This window comes from Chiroxiphia lanceolata, chromosome 5 (genome assembly GCF_009829145.1).
Source record: "Chiroxiphia lanceolata isolate bChiLan1 chromosome 5, bChiLan1.pri, whole genome shotgun sequence".
Taxonomy (NCBI): domain Eukaryota; kingdom Metazoa; phylum Chordata; class Aves; order Passeriformes; family Pipridae; genus Chiroxiphia; species Chiroxiphia lanceolata.
The window spans coordinates 64,453,408-64,471,201 of NC_045641.1; the positions used below are offsets into that span (position 1 = coordinate 64,453,408).

At 39.6% G+C, this 17,794-nt stretch overlaps 1 protein-coding gene across 2 annotated transcripts in view; it reads right to left on the reverse strand.

Moving 5' to 3' along the window:
* SOX5 (SRY-box transcription factor 5) overlaps positions 1–17,794 on the reverse strand; it is a 641,540-nt gene that overhangs the window by 438,556 nt on the left and 185,190 nt on the right. For both annotated transcript variants that reach the window (XM_032688182.1, XM_032688183.1), the window contains exon 3: positions 12,371–12,433. The gene's annotated coding sequence lies outside the window, so the exon portion shown is untranslated. The remainder of the gene's footprint in view (positions 1–12,370; positions 12,434–17,794) is intronic.

Sequence of the window (17,794 nt, forward strand, 5' to 3'; positions counted from 1 at the left end):
CATTCTAATGTGCTGGTATTAAACTTATCATTTTATCATTAAGATTATTGTTTTCCCTACACATTTGCAACAGCATCCATCATGATAGCACTGGAGAGCTTTCAACATCTCCATTTCAGTTCAATGAATTGCATAAATTCTCCTATTTGTACAGAGGGCCAGAGGCACACAGGATGAGAGGTTCTTAGCAGGGTTTCTGTAAAGTTAAAGATGCACAGACCTGTAAAGACGCACAGACTTTGCCTAAATCCGATTCGTTATCTTCAGTAATACCAAGCAGCAAGTATTAATGTAAAATCTTTGAAAAAAAAATCTTTACCAGTAAAGAGGAGTATGTAACTTTGACTGCTTCTATGGATTTTAATTGATTTTTAATCTGCTGATGGTAGACTCTAAATAACCACTCAAAGCACACACAAGTGCAAGTCAATAGGAGGTTTTATTAGTTTGCTTTCACAGAGTTATAGCAATGATGGAAGGACTCTGAAGCAGGCAGAGGCCCACAACCTGAATAGTTTCTCTTCTCCTCTCAGGCTGTTTGAACACCACCTCCATAAGGGTCCAATTCAGCCAGAATTTACATTTGACTTCCGCACCACGGAAGCCTAGGATGGCTGCAAAGGAAGTGCTAACATTATTATTTTTTTTGTAGAATAGGGCCCTAATTCATTGGCAAGGCAGCCAGTAAAACCTCTTGTATACACCACACCTTGTCTATTAATCATTTCACAGTCCCAAAAAAGGTTCTGAAACAAATAATCTTTTTTTTTACCTCTCCTGTAGCAAAAGGGAAGGAAAGGGTTGTGCATGTAAAAATTCGCCTTTTTTTTTTTTTCTTTTCATCCCTTTAAATGGCTTACTGTTTATATTTTTCATACAGGCACACTCTGCAAGTGTTCCCAGCACCCTATTCCGTTGGTTTTCTTCACATCAGTTGTGTTGCTGACCTTTAGCTTGCGCTATCTGTGTACAATAGAAGATTAGGACCCCTGAAATATTCTTCTCAGCTGGCACCTAAACCTTCTACTTTTCCACATCCCCCTAATTTCATTCTTCCATTTGAAAAGAGGCTGACCAATAAATCCAGCTTAAAAGAGCTGAGCCAAGAAAACACTTTGTTTTTAGTGAATCCAGGATACCAAAGTAGGAGAAGAAAATCATCTTCATAACCAGCCTGGGCAACACCTCTGCTCCTACCCCTCCTCCCCAGCAATGCACCCAGTGATAAACAGCTCACAGCAACACATCTATGCAACATCCACACTCTTGATGCTTTGGAGAGATCCTGAGAGCAGTTCTCTCATGCTACACTCTTAGTCCTACAGCTTGGCACTAGATATTTATGTGACTCACCCAGATGTAGAAAGTAAGAGAACACTCTGCAGCAGAATATACTGTCAGTTCCACCAACACCACAGACACATCAGAGTTTGCTTCAGCATGCTACCTATAATTTAATCTGACTACCAAAGAAGTATTTGCATACTTTGAGAAAAACCCAAACAAACCCAGAAAAAAAAGCTGAACCACAACCAAAAACAATAGATGATTTTCTCAGCTGACCTCAAAGTCTGTAAAGGAGGGTGGCACCACCATCATCTGCTCACAAGAAAAAAATAATAAAAAAGGGAAGCTCCTCACTTAAATTTATACCTCACAGTAGCTTAGCACAGATGAATGAAAGGAAATGGTAAAAATGGTAAAAAACATAGTAAATGGTAAAAAACAGTCATAAAACCTACAGACATATTAAGCATAGGAGTCTTCTTTGAGACTACTTTAGCAGTTGCAAAATAAACCCAGAAATTACTCACTTCAGCATCCATCCTTTAAACAGTCAACTCCACTTGACACAAGGGCTCTGTGCATTATCAAATATGATGATTAACTGTGTGCAAAGATGGCTGAAATCACCCAGTATGACTTGTACCACTCATATCATCAGTGACTGAGTAAGTATCCAGTTACACAACCCTTCTGGTGGTGGAAGATGACACATTTTATCAGGCATTACAAAGGCACAAGGTTCTTCAAGGCAAAAAGGGAATCCCATCATCACAAAAAAGGCACTAAATGGAAAACCAGAAGCTATTTAGATTAGAGTACTACCCATTTTACCTTCTTTATCAAGTTAAATGTGTTACCTAACAACACAAAGACAGCATCTCGGTTTCATGCCTAATTTGAGAAGAAAATATTTAACATAAATAGTACTTATGAAGATACATCTGGCCCAAATTCCATGAGGGTATCATGAGGGTCTTGGCATACCGCTAATGTGAGTTGCAAAAAGAAACACCAGTGACATCCTCACATGCTTAGATAGTTTGCCCTGGGTACTTCCTGAGAACATCATCTTAGTTGGCTGTTGTTAATAGACCTTACACACACAAAACTGAGCCCCAAGATCCCTCACAGAAGTATTTACTTTAGTGATTATCTACATGCCATGACCAGTAAAGAAGTGTTATTTCTGACTCGTGAGTGGTTAGCACATATTCAAGAGAAGAACATACAATGCCAACTGAGATATTTCCCAGGGAAATGCTGATTACACCAAAGTCCTCCATCCTTTTAGTGATGATGGCTGTTGCAAAGATCACCAGACAGCCTCCAAAACCCTCCCAGACAGCAAGTTCCTTGTCTGCATATAAGAAAACCAAACTCTTGGGATAAAAGAACTTCCTAATGACATTCTGCACTGTTTGACTGTCTCAGGTTTATTCCTTGGATGGATTCATATACATAAAGATGCACTCCAGCAAGACAATTATTCTTCTGTTACGCTTTGACTACAAAATAAATGGTTAAAGGCACTAGTCACTGGGTCATGAAAAAATTTATTGAAATAATGAATTCAAATATACTAATAGGATATAGAGGTTCACCATTAATTGTTTAATCCATAGCTGCATAATACTGTACTGAATTATTTCTCCCCCCCTTTCACCCCTGCTAGGAACCGACACAAGTACAATAATTAAAATAAATTTCAACACAACTATTTGGAAAATTGCCAACATTTTCAAGAACTTATAATTTTCTTCCTCCCCACTTTCCCCAAGATAAAGCACAGTTTTGACATCTTGGTAAAAAACAGTTGCAAACTGTTACTTACAATTTAGGACAAAATCACTGTTTTAATCATGACCTTTCATCTGTCCTTGATTTGGAGCGAAAGGGTGGGGGAAATTGGCCACTTACAGAAATAATCCTACTGGGCTTTCGTCTCACTGATTGACAGCCTCATGTGGCTAAACACATTCACAATTATAAATAAAAACTACCCCTCTCAAAATGGCAGAACTTATCCTCCATCAAGCAAGATGTGCTTGGAGCAAGTATAGCTTTTAGTGGAGATGGTGAAAATGATCTTTGAAAGATGTGATAAATATCAACTCTTCTGTATTGTCCACCTCCAACCACATTAGACAAAAGGATAATCCTAATTATTATTTACATAAAGACCAGAATAGCTAAATACTGGTCATGTCACTATTACAAGAATGAAAAACACATTATTAAAAACTGCTATTAATAGTATGATAATAATATATGCCAATAGGCTCTCTTCAATTTCAGATTATACCTGAGTATGGGCTATTTGAAAAGCACAGATACACTATTAGCTGGAGTGTCCTTACAGATATTTTTAAAACCTGACAGATCACTTCATGTTTGCTGTCTAAGACTACAGAAACAGTGCCTTGTTGGCATTTGCCTGAGTTGACAATGAACCTGTTGAGTGAACTAAACTGGCAGAAAATGCTTCACTGTTTCCTAATGTCACTTTGCTGCCAGGTTAACTTTCTGGTTGGGCTTGCAGTGGGGCAGGAGGAGTCAGTGCCAGACGAAAGGGAGCTGTGGGAGTGTGTGGCTGGGCAGAAGGCTGGCAGACCAGGGCTGCCCCCTTCTTCCAGCAGCCTCCAGCTGAAGGTGTGGGCAAGTGCATCACCAGACCACACACCAGAAGGGGATTCTGAGAGGCCTCACGCTCTGCTGCTGATGAAACATTCTGCAGTTTCTCTCATGCCTTGACTTCTCCCAGGACAAAACAGGCACACTGAACCATACTTATCTTCCTAAAGGGCTCCAAGACCACTGAAATGGCAAGTCAGTGTGCCAATAAAGCCCATCCTGGAAGTTGCCAATCAACTCCCCGCCACAGAAGTTTGTAGAGTGATGTCAAGAATATCACACCACTTTGCAAGAGGTGAAGAGGTGGATGTATCACAGAGCACAGCTGCTAAGCTGTGAAGGTGACTTATAAATCAAGGAAAGGGGGAGACAGAAAACTCTTGCAGACTCCTTCCTGTCTTTCCCTAGACACTTATTTCCAAAACCAAAATTCAAAATCAGAGCAATTTGACAGAAAATGCTGTGTAATGATCACACAAACGCCAGTCACTTTGTAGGGGGAAAGACCCACTCTCTTCCCACTTTGGTGGACTCCCGTAACCACTTCTGCTTCTGCACTGGAACCACACCCAAAGCAAGAGGACACACAGGAGTTTCTCATGTGCATGCAACCTCCTGTACTGTCACAGGCACTTCCAACAGGCTTTGCAAATCAATCACTGCATTAGTAATAACATTCCTACAAACACTTTTTTTCAGTCAGCTGGTATAAGGTATGGGTTTTACTGCCTTGAGGCAGGCTCAGAAGTTTCACAAGCCTTCCGAGAACAGGGTAGGGGTTTCCCCTCTCCCTCCCACCGGCACACCACCTTCCAAAAGCCAGGGAGGCACCAAGCCGAGCAATTTGGAACAGGACCCACGGCAGCAGATCGGCCTGGGCAGAAACAACGCTTGTCTGTCTAGGTAAGATCCCTGCCAGCCTTCCTGCTAAAATTAGAAAGTGGGCGACAGCACCTTGGCGCCTGTCACTTGCTGGAGACAAATCTTTAGCTCTTTCTGCAGCCAAGGGGTGGCATTTTGATTCCTGCCTGCCAGCTCCAAGTTGTGGTGGTACCTTGCTATCAAGCTGGGCTCTCTGGTGGCAAAACCCCTGCCTGCCCTGCCCTTTGCCCCAGCACCATCCTTCTTCCCAAACAGCAGAAACGGGAGAAAGTCAAGGGGGAGTTGTAACAGCTCGAAAAAGGAAAAACTTTCCAGAGGGGGGACAAAAATTTTTGCTCGATGGAGATTAAAACTCCAGTCCTGGGTAGGTCAGGAAGTAAATTCAGCGTGCAAGTAGGCGTACTCATAATTCACACAGTTATAGCAATATCACTTTTTAATCAAAAGATCTCAACCTCTTTCACATAGATCACAAACACTGAGTGTCACAATATTCCTGTGACGGAGCAATGAATTATTGTGCCCACTTTTATTAAAAGTATTTAAGTTGATCTATTACCTATGTAGGTTACAGATATATCCTACTGTCACAATCTCAAACACATTGATCCTCACAAATCTTCTCTGAAGTAGGGAAATGCTATTTTCTCCATTTTGGGTAATTGGAAACTCCGGTGCAGACAGACCACGGCCAGATGAAAATGATGTAAAACCCCACCTAATCCCTGGGCCTCCACTTTCAATTGGCTAGGCATTTCTAAAGGCCTAGAGACACCCAGTAAAAACCCTCTAGGTTAGGGATTAGGCAGAACCTAGGCCTAAATTTGGGTTGAAATGGTCTTAATACATTTGGCATCTTTCCTGTTTTAGCTCCTTGTAGCCAAAACACACCATGGGGCTCTTGGCTAGAAAATGAGCCAAGCTTCACAGGGAAGAGCCCCACACGGGCTCTGCTGCACAATCAGGGCTTCAGCCTGTCAGTGCTCAAAGCAGCAGCCCTTCCCTCATCCATACTGAAATAAAAAATGTAAAAATATCCATCATAGGAATATTAATAATAATAATCAGTTTTCATTGAAACAAAATGCCAGTACTTTCAGTTAAAGACCTGAAACAGAGATGTTACTTCTTCAAGAATAAAAAAAAAAATTTACTTTCCTCCCTTAGTTGCTTCATCTTCCTCATAATAAACTACTTTGTGATCATTAGAGAGGTTTACACAGTAGAAATAATGCTGAAAGGAAACACAGAGGCTAAGCTTTTCATGTAATTTTTGAAAGTGAAAAATCTCTTGGGTAAAAAAATGACACCTCTGCTTTTTCTAAGCTATATATGGGTTGAAGCACTTAGTGTTTGGCTGCATCTGCATGCACATTATAAAGTTACCACAGTTTTATGCTTTTATTGACAAACCTCTTCAAAAGAGTTCTGTTTTCTGTCAGTTGTGAAATGCAGCATGTTTTCACAAAACAGAAAATAGGATGCTTCTCACCCTACTGTTTTAAGTCCACACTTTAGGAAACTATCATTAGATTATTATTTTACTATGAAAGCTTGATAAACTAAATGCTGCTCTCAGGAAATTATACAAAACCCATGGGGTTTTTTTTTAAATATATATTCAGATATCATTTGCCCTTATATTTGACACAAATGAAAATAAAACAGCATTTTAAGCTCCTGGAAATGACAATATCATGTTATCTAGATAAGCAATGCAAAGCTATTATTGAAATTCTGATAGCATTTTCTTTACTGGTAAAGGAAAATTACCTGTAATGCATAGTTTAAATAATTACTTTTAAACAAAAGCTTCTTTTCTACAACACTTATTTATCTTCTGAGACCAGCTCAGCAGGGTTATGTATTTTAATAAAATTGCCTTCAGACTGTTAATGGCAGGGCGTGTGTTAGCACAGGAGAAGGGATGGCTGCTTGACTCCTGTTCCTAATATTGGGAGTTGGTCCAGATTCTGAAGAGCCAGAACTCTGCTGTGCATTAGGGTATGTAGCAACACTTGGCCTTCCTCATGATAACTGGCAACAGCATTTCAGGACAATGGGTCAAAACTGGAAGGCTTGTAATTGTGCTTACAACAGCAACAACCACCAAATCTGAAATTCCTTCTACTGATGCTTCACTTGATTTCAATCCTCCCAACATGAAATTATTTAGTAAGCTCTTGCTCAATATTTCTCCACTCTATTTCCTGCTCAAGGTTGGACGTTCCCTGTGCCATATCAGGAAACTGTATAACAACTCTGAGCTACTCTGTGCTGAGTTTATGTGGCAGGTAACCAGCAGAAGTCATCCAGATAACTCTCTGTTTCCTCTCAGAGGAAGCCACAGTCAAAATTCACTTTGATCCACAAAGTGTAGGCTCCTCTTGGAGAAGCCGTGGAACAAACACACACCCTTCATCCATGGCTGCAGCTACAAGCCCTGGGCTCAGGTCATGAGCCTGTGGGAACAGGGAGTCCAGCTCAGTTTGGTCTCTCCTTTCCATCACTACCAAGCCTTTCACGTGAAAAACATGCACATCTACCTTCTCACATCCTTACATTAAAAGCAAGTTTATTTGTTTAATTAATTCCCTCTGTGTTTATATGTACTTACTGACTCACATGGTTAAAGTCATCTGTTTAACATCTTTGTCTTTAAAGGGATTAAAACTCTAGAAATGAAAAGCTATGATTTTTTTTCACATAAGCAAACACCACAAATCTACTTACACTTCACAACTGAATTTGCTAAATGAGGTGGTCTCTTTCCTTTGGTGAACAGGTATCTGACTAGAAGCAGAAAAGGAGACAAAAATTTCCCAGAGTGTTGTAAATGATCATGATATTGGCCAAGAAGAGACAGCAGGATTTGTCCATTGCATGGACCCTGTATTTTAGAGAAGCTTAACAGCTTCACAGAGCTGACATTTGCCAGAACATTAACTTTTAAATAATGCTTAAAGAAAACCATGCAAAATGTTCACTAGTTGAACATTTTTTGAACTATAATAAGACCTGATTTTCACAGGTCTTGAGGCACCCACAGCACCTGCATAAGGAGACTTACTAATCACCTTAGAAAAAACAGCCCAGATGCACACTGCTTCCAGGGTAGCTGGACCAACATCTCCCCGTGGAAAGCAACATTATTAAACACGCATGGAAAGCAGGACAGACAGATAAAGCTCAACTATTTTTTTTTTCCTAAATAAAGAACATTTCCCCTTTCAGAAAAAGTGAACTAGAAGTGAACACCCACACATAGCCTCAAAGCCAAAGAAAAACAAAGCTTTTCAGAAACCCTGCCCTCCAGCTGGCCCAGCTACACCAGGGCTAGTCAGATCCTACTGACCTAACTACTAGATTCCCCTACTCCCACTATTCAGTTTTCAGAAATAAAACCATGCACCTAACACAAAGTGTACCCATGTGCAGGACACATGTATATAAACCCCAAACTTGTTCACAGGAGGAAGGCAGAGGAATTACTTCTTCACATCTTCAGGGGTAAATTGGCTTTTTAATTGCAGAATTTTTTTTGTCCGGAAAAAGTGTTTCTAAAGAGTAAAACCATTACCAGAGAAAAGGTGACCAGGAGTATTCTGACCTAAACTAAGGAGGTAAAAAACATCCAGCTATGCACATATAAAATTTGCTCACAGAGGAAGTCAGAAACAAGCATATACACCACTGGATTATAACTTCAAATCCCAAGCAGATTGAGCTAAGGCATTTCTAGGTTTACAACACTTCTCCAAGACTCTAGTGCCACCTTCTCACTCCCAATGTGGTCTCAGCTGCCCTAAAACCACTGCTTTTAGGAAGAGGTCACATTTGGTCAGTTTGGTGTTTGTTGGAGCCACATGATTTTCATTGCTCATGATATTTAGGTAAGAGATCACCACCCATCCTACCTAATGTGATACCCAAACCCACGCAGATTACTTTAAAGAATCTAGTCTTGGTTGCACTGATTTTTTTATATTTTTTTTTAAAGAGACATAAACCAACAGTTTCTGCTTGTCAGAACAGGAACAAGAAAGGACATTCCACACATGTTTTCTGGTGCACTCAGCTTCTTTAGTTATGGATCCCTGTTTGGTCCCATTTTCATGGATACATCAGTGGAGAATGTGCATGATTTTAACTTGTGTTGTCTGGGAGTAGTCATCCACTGATTCTCAGTCACCTGAGCAACTGCTGGGTGCAAAATGAAGGGACAAGTGAAAACCTTATGCCAAGTCTCTCCCAGGCTATAATCATCCCAATTCCCTCTTAGGTGACAGTTCCTGCAGTTGAAATTCTCAATGGTATAACAGTAAGCACCCTCACATATGAACACTCCAATAAAACATCACATTATGATTTGGACTTACTCCTTTGACGTAAATATGATACTCTTTATACCTGGTGGGGTCTAATGATCAATCCAGCAGAGGTACCCACTCACAAGCCACTCTTGCAAACAAGCCTTAATCATGGATTTCTACAAAACAAATGGAAACTAAAGCCATCCGAGCAAATAAAAAGATTCAGATCTCAAAGTTCAGGATGACTCAGAAATGCATGCAAATATTGTGAGCTTGCAGATTACCAATTTAGCAGTTGGTTTCATTTTGAGACCTTTCTGGAGGGGAACTAATACAGTAACAGCAATTTCTCCCAACCCACTTCCCATCGTTGTCACACAGGCAGACTCAAATTGTCAGGTTGACCAAAATCATAGTTGCAACAGAAAATGGCATTATAATGAGAATTTGCCCAAGAATTTTCATATTATTTACCAACTAGAAGTAAAATCTGAGGCAAGCATACAATCTCAGACAAACTCCTTTTCCTTATTTCAGAGCTACACTCTGCAGCCTGCAGTGGGTGTACAAGTTGCAGACTACATAGATTTAACAAGTTTTACCACATCTGTGTGGAAGAGGTTTCTGCAACTCTACTGATGGCTCAACTCTTTCTCATCAAAATCATATAGAGGGAGAAGTAATAAAAAAATCATGCTTTATTTGGAAAAAGGTTGAAAAATTTATTTTTAATGACTTTAAGACAACTTATCCATAAAAAAAAAATACCAACATTCCTCCTCTTTCAATCTCTGGCTGTTTTTCATTTTTATCAGGAAGACAAGTTCTGCCACATGGTTCAAATTTTTTTATACATTGATCTTTCTACTGTAACTTTTTTTTACTATAATGTTAAATTAAGCTGCAGGGATAAATGAGAGTATATCTCTCTATAAGTACATTTGTATATACATGAACATGCTGCATTTGACAGTTGCCTTCTTCACCTTTTCCATGTCACTTTTTACCACTTTAACTGCAAACTCTTTGTAGTGGGAACCATGTCTTTCTACTCTTACTTGCACTTACAGTTCAAATTTGATCAGAGTTTACAGCAACAATGTTTATATACTAAGGAACTGTAATAAGAAATCACTCACTATTGCGTGGAAGAGCACATCTATGAAAATCAAAAGCAGCATGTGAAAAAATAATTTATAAATAATATTTGAAAGTTTAATGTATCCTGATCAAAGGCAGTGGAAACAGAGGCTGAGCCTGAAGAATTATCTCCAGCCTGACATGCTTTAACTACCAGTTTCTAGCAGACAACTAAACTGTTATGAAAAAGCACAGAAACTGAGCTTTAATACCAAACATATGACCCAGCACACATAGGGAGACACTCTGATGCATTACACTGGTTTGCTTGGAGGTGATGTAACTTCACAGCAAAAAAACTGATGCCAATGTACAGTTTTTAAAATTTCAAGAAACCAAGAAAGCACTGGCAAGTGAAAAAAAAAAAACCAAACAACAACAAACCACAACCAAAACCAACAAACCAAATATCCAAACCCAGAAGATAAATTCTTCCAGACCAAACATTTCCCTAATCACCTTCACGTACAGGTTGTTAGAGGTCTATTAGTGACACACACTGAAAACACAAATACTTCATTCTCAGACCAAAAGTTTTGCAACCAAAGCTATTTTTATAATGCTGAGGAGTCTTCTCATAAGTGCTAGGGACCAGATCATTTCAGATTAGAAAATGATTTATTCTCTTATCAAACTTCTTTTGATCTCCGAGTTTGAGCCACGCTTGCTCCATGTGCCTGCAAACTCTCAGTCACAGGGGTTTGGTATTTATTTTTCGTGTAATGTGTTGCTAGAAGCCCCCTCCAAAAAGCGGCACAACGCTGCTCTGGGAAGGGCTGTGCAGATGAGTGAGGGAGGCATTCGCTGCCCCACAGAGCTTATTATTCCAACGTCAGACAAAGCACGACAGGTGGACCCAGCAGGGAATTTCAAATAGGGCAATACTTATTTTAGCGCTATTTACATCTTCTGGATCTCTGAATATTAAAATCTAAATGTATTCTCACAAATTTACAGGAGGAGGGGAGGAAAATCAAGGATTCTTGCTACAGTGTGCCACAGAGAAAACGCAGAGAAGCAGAAATACATCAGTCCCTCCCTGTTTGGGTAAGCTCTGTCTTTTAAAACAGTCATAGGGCCAAGTACTGCAGTCTCACTCAGGCACATCTTATGTATCAATAGCTCTGCCTCAGTAAGAATCCAGGAAAGACTGCAGGACAATTTATATAATTGACTGGATCAGTAGCTACACCTGTTATTAAGATTACTTCACACAAGCGATTAAACAACTACCTGCAGTTGTTCATACCCCGCCAATATTTTGCCATTTCGGCTGATTTATCTATGATGCATGACTGCCTCAGGCTGAGTGTTTTGGAAATGGTACAGCTTCTTCTAAGAACAAGGTTATGGAATATTACACTTAAAATCCTTCGAGCTTCTCCCCTGAAAAACGCACTGGTGCTTCAAGCTTTGGAGGAAGGTTTGAAATCTGGCAGCCTGGCTGTGCCTTTTGTTCCCAAGAACAGCCTTTTGTCCTCAAATGTGCCTCAAGTAAACCCTTAGGAACTGTCTTTGCAAACTGCATTTCTCCAATGATGAGTGCTTGGCTTTCCAGTGTTGTCACTGTGCTTTCAGCAGAGTTTTTATATGAAAGCAAGTGTTGCATCTTGCTTACATTGTATTCCTCCTTCACCCCGTTTAAAACCATGTAGAAAAGGAAATGAGAGTAAAGTAACCAAATAAGTATTCAAAGAAGAAAACACAGTGAAGTTACAGATATCACACAAGTACCTTAGTAAATTATTTCTTGAAATAAGGCAAACACCAGTCCAGCTGGTCCACACAGCACAGCTGTCACCCTTGAACCGAGCAACTTTGTCCATGCAGCTCCACCTCTTATACCAGCTCATTATTTCCCAGCCTTTATTCCATTTCTCCTCAAGCCACCCTCCTGCAGGAGAGGAGCAGTTCTGCCCCTGTCACAGGTGAGGAATCAGAAAAGCAAAGCATTTGCTTACAGTTACCCAGAAAGGCTGTGAAGGTACAAGGAATTCAACTTGACTGCGCAGGTCCTGGGCCAGCCTCGTCCCCCCAGAGCTGAGCCAACCCGCTGCCAATTCACATCAGCACTTCCAGAAACGCCTTGCTGGCAAGTAAGAAAACACACCTCTTACCTGCCAAGTCTCCCAGCTTAAATTCTCAACTCCTCTTCTTTTTATTTTCTTCTGCTTCCAACACTGAAGGCAGTGAGGGGAAAGAAAAGAAACAACAAAAAAAAAATACGTCAAAGGAAGAGCCCCAACTATTTCATTCAGAAGCCTTGTCATATTCAACACAACTCTCCCGAGTAAAAATCTCAAGGAAATAAGTGTGGTTTCTCCATTGATTTTTTTACAGAACTCAGGTCAAGCTCATAAGCAAAGGCCTCCCTAAAGTACGAGATGCTGAACCTGAGACCAAGACCTGTGACAGGGGGAGGGGGTTCTCACTCAAGAAAAGCTAAACTGAGAGCAGCAATTTGTATGAATACGTGTAACTTTAATTAACCAGAAGCCTCTACTCAGACAAGCACAAACTCACACAGGAACTTTCAGGACCTGCAGAGGGGAAAAAAGGACAGAGGGGCAAGTGGGAAACTGAAATCAATAGTGAGGCTGACAACCATTTCAGTGGACTTTGGAACATGCCCAATGTGGTAGAAGAAAAAAAGATGCAGCAGGAACAGGGAGAATAAATTAGTATTATTAGTATACTTGAGCAGATTAGTATTAGAGCTACTAATAAATATTATTAGTAGCACAACTTAAGAATAGCTGGGGAACTGCAAGAGGAAGGACAGATTCTGCTCTTAAGGGTCATAAATGCTGGCTTCCTCCATCAAAATCAATGAAGTAGTTTTAGATTTACATCAGTGTAACTAAGAACAAAATCAAATTAAGGAGCACAGAGTAACTGGAGAAAAACCAAGCATTATTGAGCGTTCCAACACTGGGAGGCACTCAGATACTATAGTGCTGAAGGCCACGTTAGTAGATTGATTAAATGTTTGATCCATCAGTAGGAGATTTATCCAATATGGGGAGAAAACAGAGCTCTGACACTAGACTACTAATCAGCTATTATTTATAATTTCTGCATGCTATAAACATACAAAGGAAATGCTTTATAGAATTTGCAGTAATAATAATTCCCATTTATTTCCCACTCTTGAGATTAGTTCTAACAGATTCCTTCAACATTTTAAAGGTGTTTCGTAAAAGCATTTTCAAAAAGGTTTCAATAATAAAATCCCGGGACTTGCATGTTCTTATTTAGATTCTCACTCCTTTTGGTCTTACAGATTGATACCAAACGCTACAAAAACTAAATCCAGAGCCATTTATACTATTTTTTTTTTTTGCATGCACTATTTTTCTTGGAGAAACAACAGAGTCTTTCTCTGCGCTTCATTGCCAGGCTCATCGTGAGGTTTGTATGTGACAGTGTGAAAGTCGCAGTTTCTTTTCAACAGTTTCATGCTCCCACAAACACAGACTAGTTTCTTTCAGACACCTACTTTCACTAATGCATTGCCATTCCTTATGTCATGTACACTCTCTGCCTCTGTTCTAAACCCGCAAACCTTAAAAAAAAAAAAATTAAAGCTCCGACTTGAGTTAACCTTTCTCACATTTTCTTATTTCCCTCTAAAAATCACTGCAATTATGACATTTCTCCTAAGTCCTTACCACTGGGATTTCAAATGACTTGAACATACCTGGTTTTGTTACACATATTGCATATTACACACAACGAATTATTCCAGCCACCCTGCCTTTTATTTCCATGTTTAGTCCATAAAGTCCACCCATTTCTAATGATACCAAAATCAAAGCCAGTTACATTTTTGTGACATCTCTGTCACCCACATACACACACATTTTTTTCCACTTTTGAGTAGATGGCCTAAAGGCACAGAAAAGGCTATTATTAGTAACCCAGGGAAATCTATTTAATCTCAAATTGTAGAGATTTATGTTTAAATAAGTAAAACAAGGTTCTATCTAGTTCCTGCTCCCACAGGTAGACCTTGATTAGTAATTACGAGTTCAGTCCTTAAATTTCAACTAATAATGAGATCATTAAAAAAAAAAGGCAGATTTAAAGTTCTTTTATTTTAAGGAATGAATTAAAACACATAAAAAACCTGAAGTCTCTTTAAAAGAAAATATTAATTTCCTTTCAGAGAAGAAAGATGATGTCCTTGGCTGGATTGTTGTCCAATAGGATCTACCCAGACTTTTCAAAACATAAGACAAGTTTAACCAGCACAAGAAGGAGTTTTCCTACAAAGCAGTGGAGCAGTAAGCAGAAAGCTACACCTTCCCATATGTAAGGTGAATTTGCATTTATATCAGGGTTGTGTCAAGCCCAGCATGACACTGTCCAACTTGGTGTTCTTCTACCAGTTTGTGCATTGCTGATGAGTGAAAAGACCTGGATCCTATTCCAAGGTCTAATGATCACAGGTCTCACCATATTATCATTATTTCTGAACCTATTCTTAAATTCAGTTTCAGAAAGAAACAACATTTTCATAGCAATTCCCTAGGAGCTGCATATGTTTTTGATTCCCAATGCTTGGTTGTAGTGGGATCAGAAAGATATGATCCAAAACACTGTTTAAAGGAATTTCAGAAAGTCCACCTGGATATTTATTTGAGCATGTTTGCTCAACTTTACTCAGAGATCAGGCTCTCAATTGTATTACAACAAACTTATTGGAGATTACAGATTAGTAAATAGGCCACTGGTGCATGTAGGATCAAAAATTAGAGCTCAGTGTCTTGGGTGTAGCTGCATTAGTACTTGAGAGTTATCATCTGCTGCATGGAGGAAATGGAGCAGAAAGCTTGTCTTCAGATCACCATTTCCCTTTCTTCCATCTCCCAAAAATAAACAATTTAAAGACATTATGAAAGCTTTACAGTAAGGACTCATGCAAAACTTTTGCCACAAAATGTAAAAATCCCTCATGCTTCATTACAAATCTGAAAAACAAGACAGTATCTGCAAACAAGTTTCACACAATGATGATGAGTGTTAAAACAGAAACTAAAGAAAAGCTCCAAGACTGAGAAAGAACTATGGGTTTAAGACTAAATTATTTGAAGTAGAGTGTTTTCATATGTTGTGGCCAAAAGGCTGGGAAAAGTAGTATTTTCATAAACTGGAAACCATCTCAATGGACAAGGACTCTCACAAACCAGTAAAAAAAAAGCGATTTACACATCTTTTTGGATATCCCCAAATTTATGTTTAATAGCAACATATCTTTATCTTCATGTGTCAATAGTTAAAAACACTTTATAATTCAAGAGGATTTCAGGGGGTCCTGGAAATCTATCAGGCTTAGGCTGGAATTTATTACACATTAGAAAAGAAACACCACAAAGCAAGTCACCTATATTACCCATCCACAAAAATAGCATCTGTCTTCCTGGCTCTATTTTTGAGGTTAGCAAGAATTTACTCTGAAAGCAGTCCTATCACTTCAGTGATTCCCCTTCCAAACAATCCCACAATCCTCGTTTTTATGCTTTTCAAGCCCTTTACAGCACTCTCTGAAAGGCAGAGCCTGTCCTCATGCAGCTTCTCCATGAAGTGCCAGCTGCAGTAGGTTTCCCAGTTCCCACCTGTGGTTCCAGGGTAGTCTTCTCTGAGATGCCACAGTAGAAGACCTTACTTAACATCCCTCAGGCTTTCATCTTTTTCTTCAGCACTGACAATATGCATTTAAGGAGAGAAAGAACAAAGCTAGAGACTTGGAATCACAGAATCATTTAGCTTGGAGAAGACCCTTAAGGGTAATGTTTGGACTCATTGGTTTAACACTACAAAGTCCACCACTAAGCAGTGTCCTTAAAGTGCCGTGTTTACACATCTTTTAAATACTTTAGTGGATGGAGACTCCACCACTTCCCTGGGCAGCCTGTTCCAGTGTTTGACAACCCTTTTGGTGAAGAAATTTGAACTTGAACCTACACAAGTCTGGAAGAGCAGCTCAAAAGGCATAAAACACTCTGCTCACCTCAGTGAGGTTTTAACACAGAAAATCCCAAAATTACTGCAACGGGGTTGAAGTTTAAACTATTTCAAGACTGACATGCGAGAAAAGAACTGGTTGTACAAAGACATCCCACTCTGATATTGTAGGCATGTGGCAGTTGAAAGATAACCTGTTTAGCCTCCTCCCACCTAACAAGGAACCAGCCTCACAGAGCATAACACTACAACAACCACCCAAACAAGAGAGGGATTAACTCAAGTAGCTCAACAGACTTCAAAAATAACACTCCACCTAAGTGACTGGAATAAGTGAAGCTCCAGAAGGGCATTTACACTTTTTTTCTACTTTCCTCTGCTCTCACTACAATACTCATACAGAAAATTTCTTAAATCAGATATGGCAGAATGACTAATAATCCATTTGCACTCTGGTGAGCTTGGCTAATGAATTCAAATGAGAGCAGAAGCAAGCCACAGACCGCTAGATTTTTAACATCCTCATATTTTCTACTAATGCTGTAATTGTAATTAATGTTTACTTTGTTGTGTATTTTATTGCTGAGTCTTTAAAGTCCTCTGGGATCCCTTTGGGATATACAGCACTATATAAATGTAAGTTGTTATTATCAAATAACAATCACTGGCCATTTAAATTATACAATAGCTACCTGATTATACTTAACCAAGTTTAAGCTCTAATAAAAAATGATTATATATAATCTAAATTAAAGATATTTTTCCCCAGTTCAAAGAACCCAAAGTTCTTCACATTGAATATGCAAGTGCCCTGCAACACCTGGAGCGTGATACTGAAATCAGTTCAGACTTCTGTTGTTGCTTTCAATGGAGATGTGATAAGATTCTTGCCAGAGAGTTAAGTACCTTCAAAATTCTACCCTTTCTGAAGAAGGAAAATTAAGATTTGTTTTGCTTCCCCCAATCATCTGAGAGAGTATTCATCTGTGCATCTAGTACTGATCATGGAGCACCTGTAACAGTCATTGTGGCTGTACCAACAGTTATACATACACTGTAAGTCTGAGGTATTATTTCAACAGAGCACAGACATCTCTGAGCTTACACCAAAGCAGGCAACTCAGTGTTGGTCCTGTCAACTGGATGCAGTGTGGGATATGAAGGTGGCAACTGACCTTTCCTCTCTGTGGTCAGAAGTCCTGACCTCGTCTTCTATGATACATCCACAGGGACACAGCCTCCAGAATATTCACCCTTAGTCTTGTGCACGAAATAGTCCATGCAGCCACGAGAGACATTTTAGGAAGCTGTGGATTCTGAAAGTGCTGTTGTCATGCATACTTCAAAATGCCAAAAATCACTCAATTAGCAAGAAGGTACGGTGACATTTGATATACAAACTCCTGAAGGGTCAGAAACCACATCTCCAAGCTTCAAATCCACGGGGGAAAGAACTAATTGAGCTGAAAGTCCAACTCATGAAAACATGACTCCAGGACTTAAGGAGAAACCTTGCTTTTGTTCTCTCCTAATAAATACCACGAGGCTGGGGGGAGGGCGGGGTGCGAGTGGAG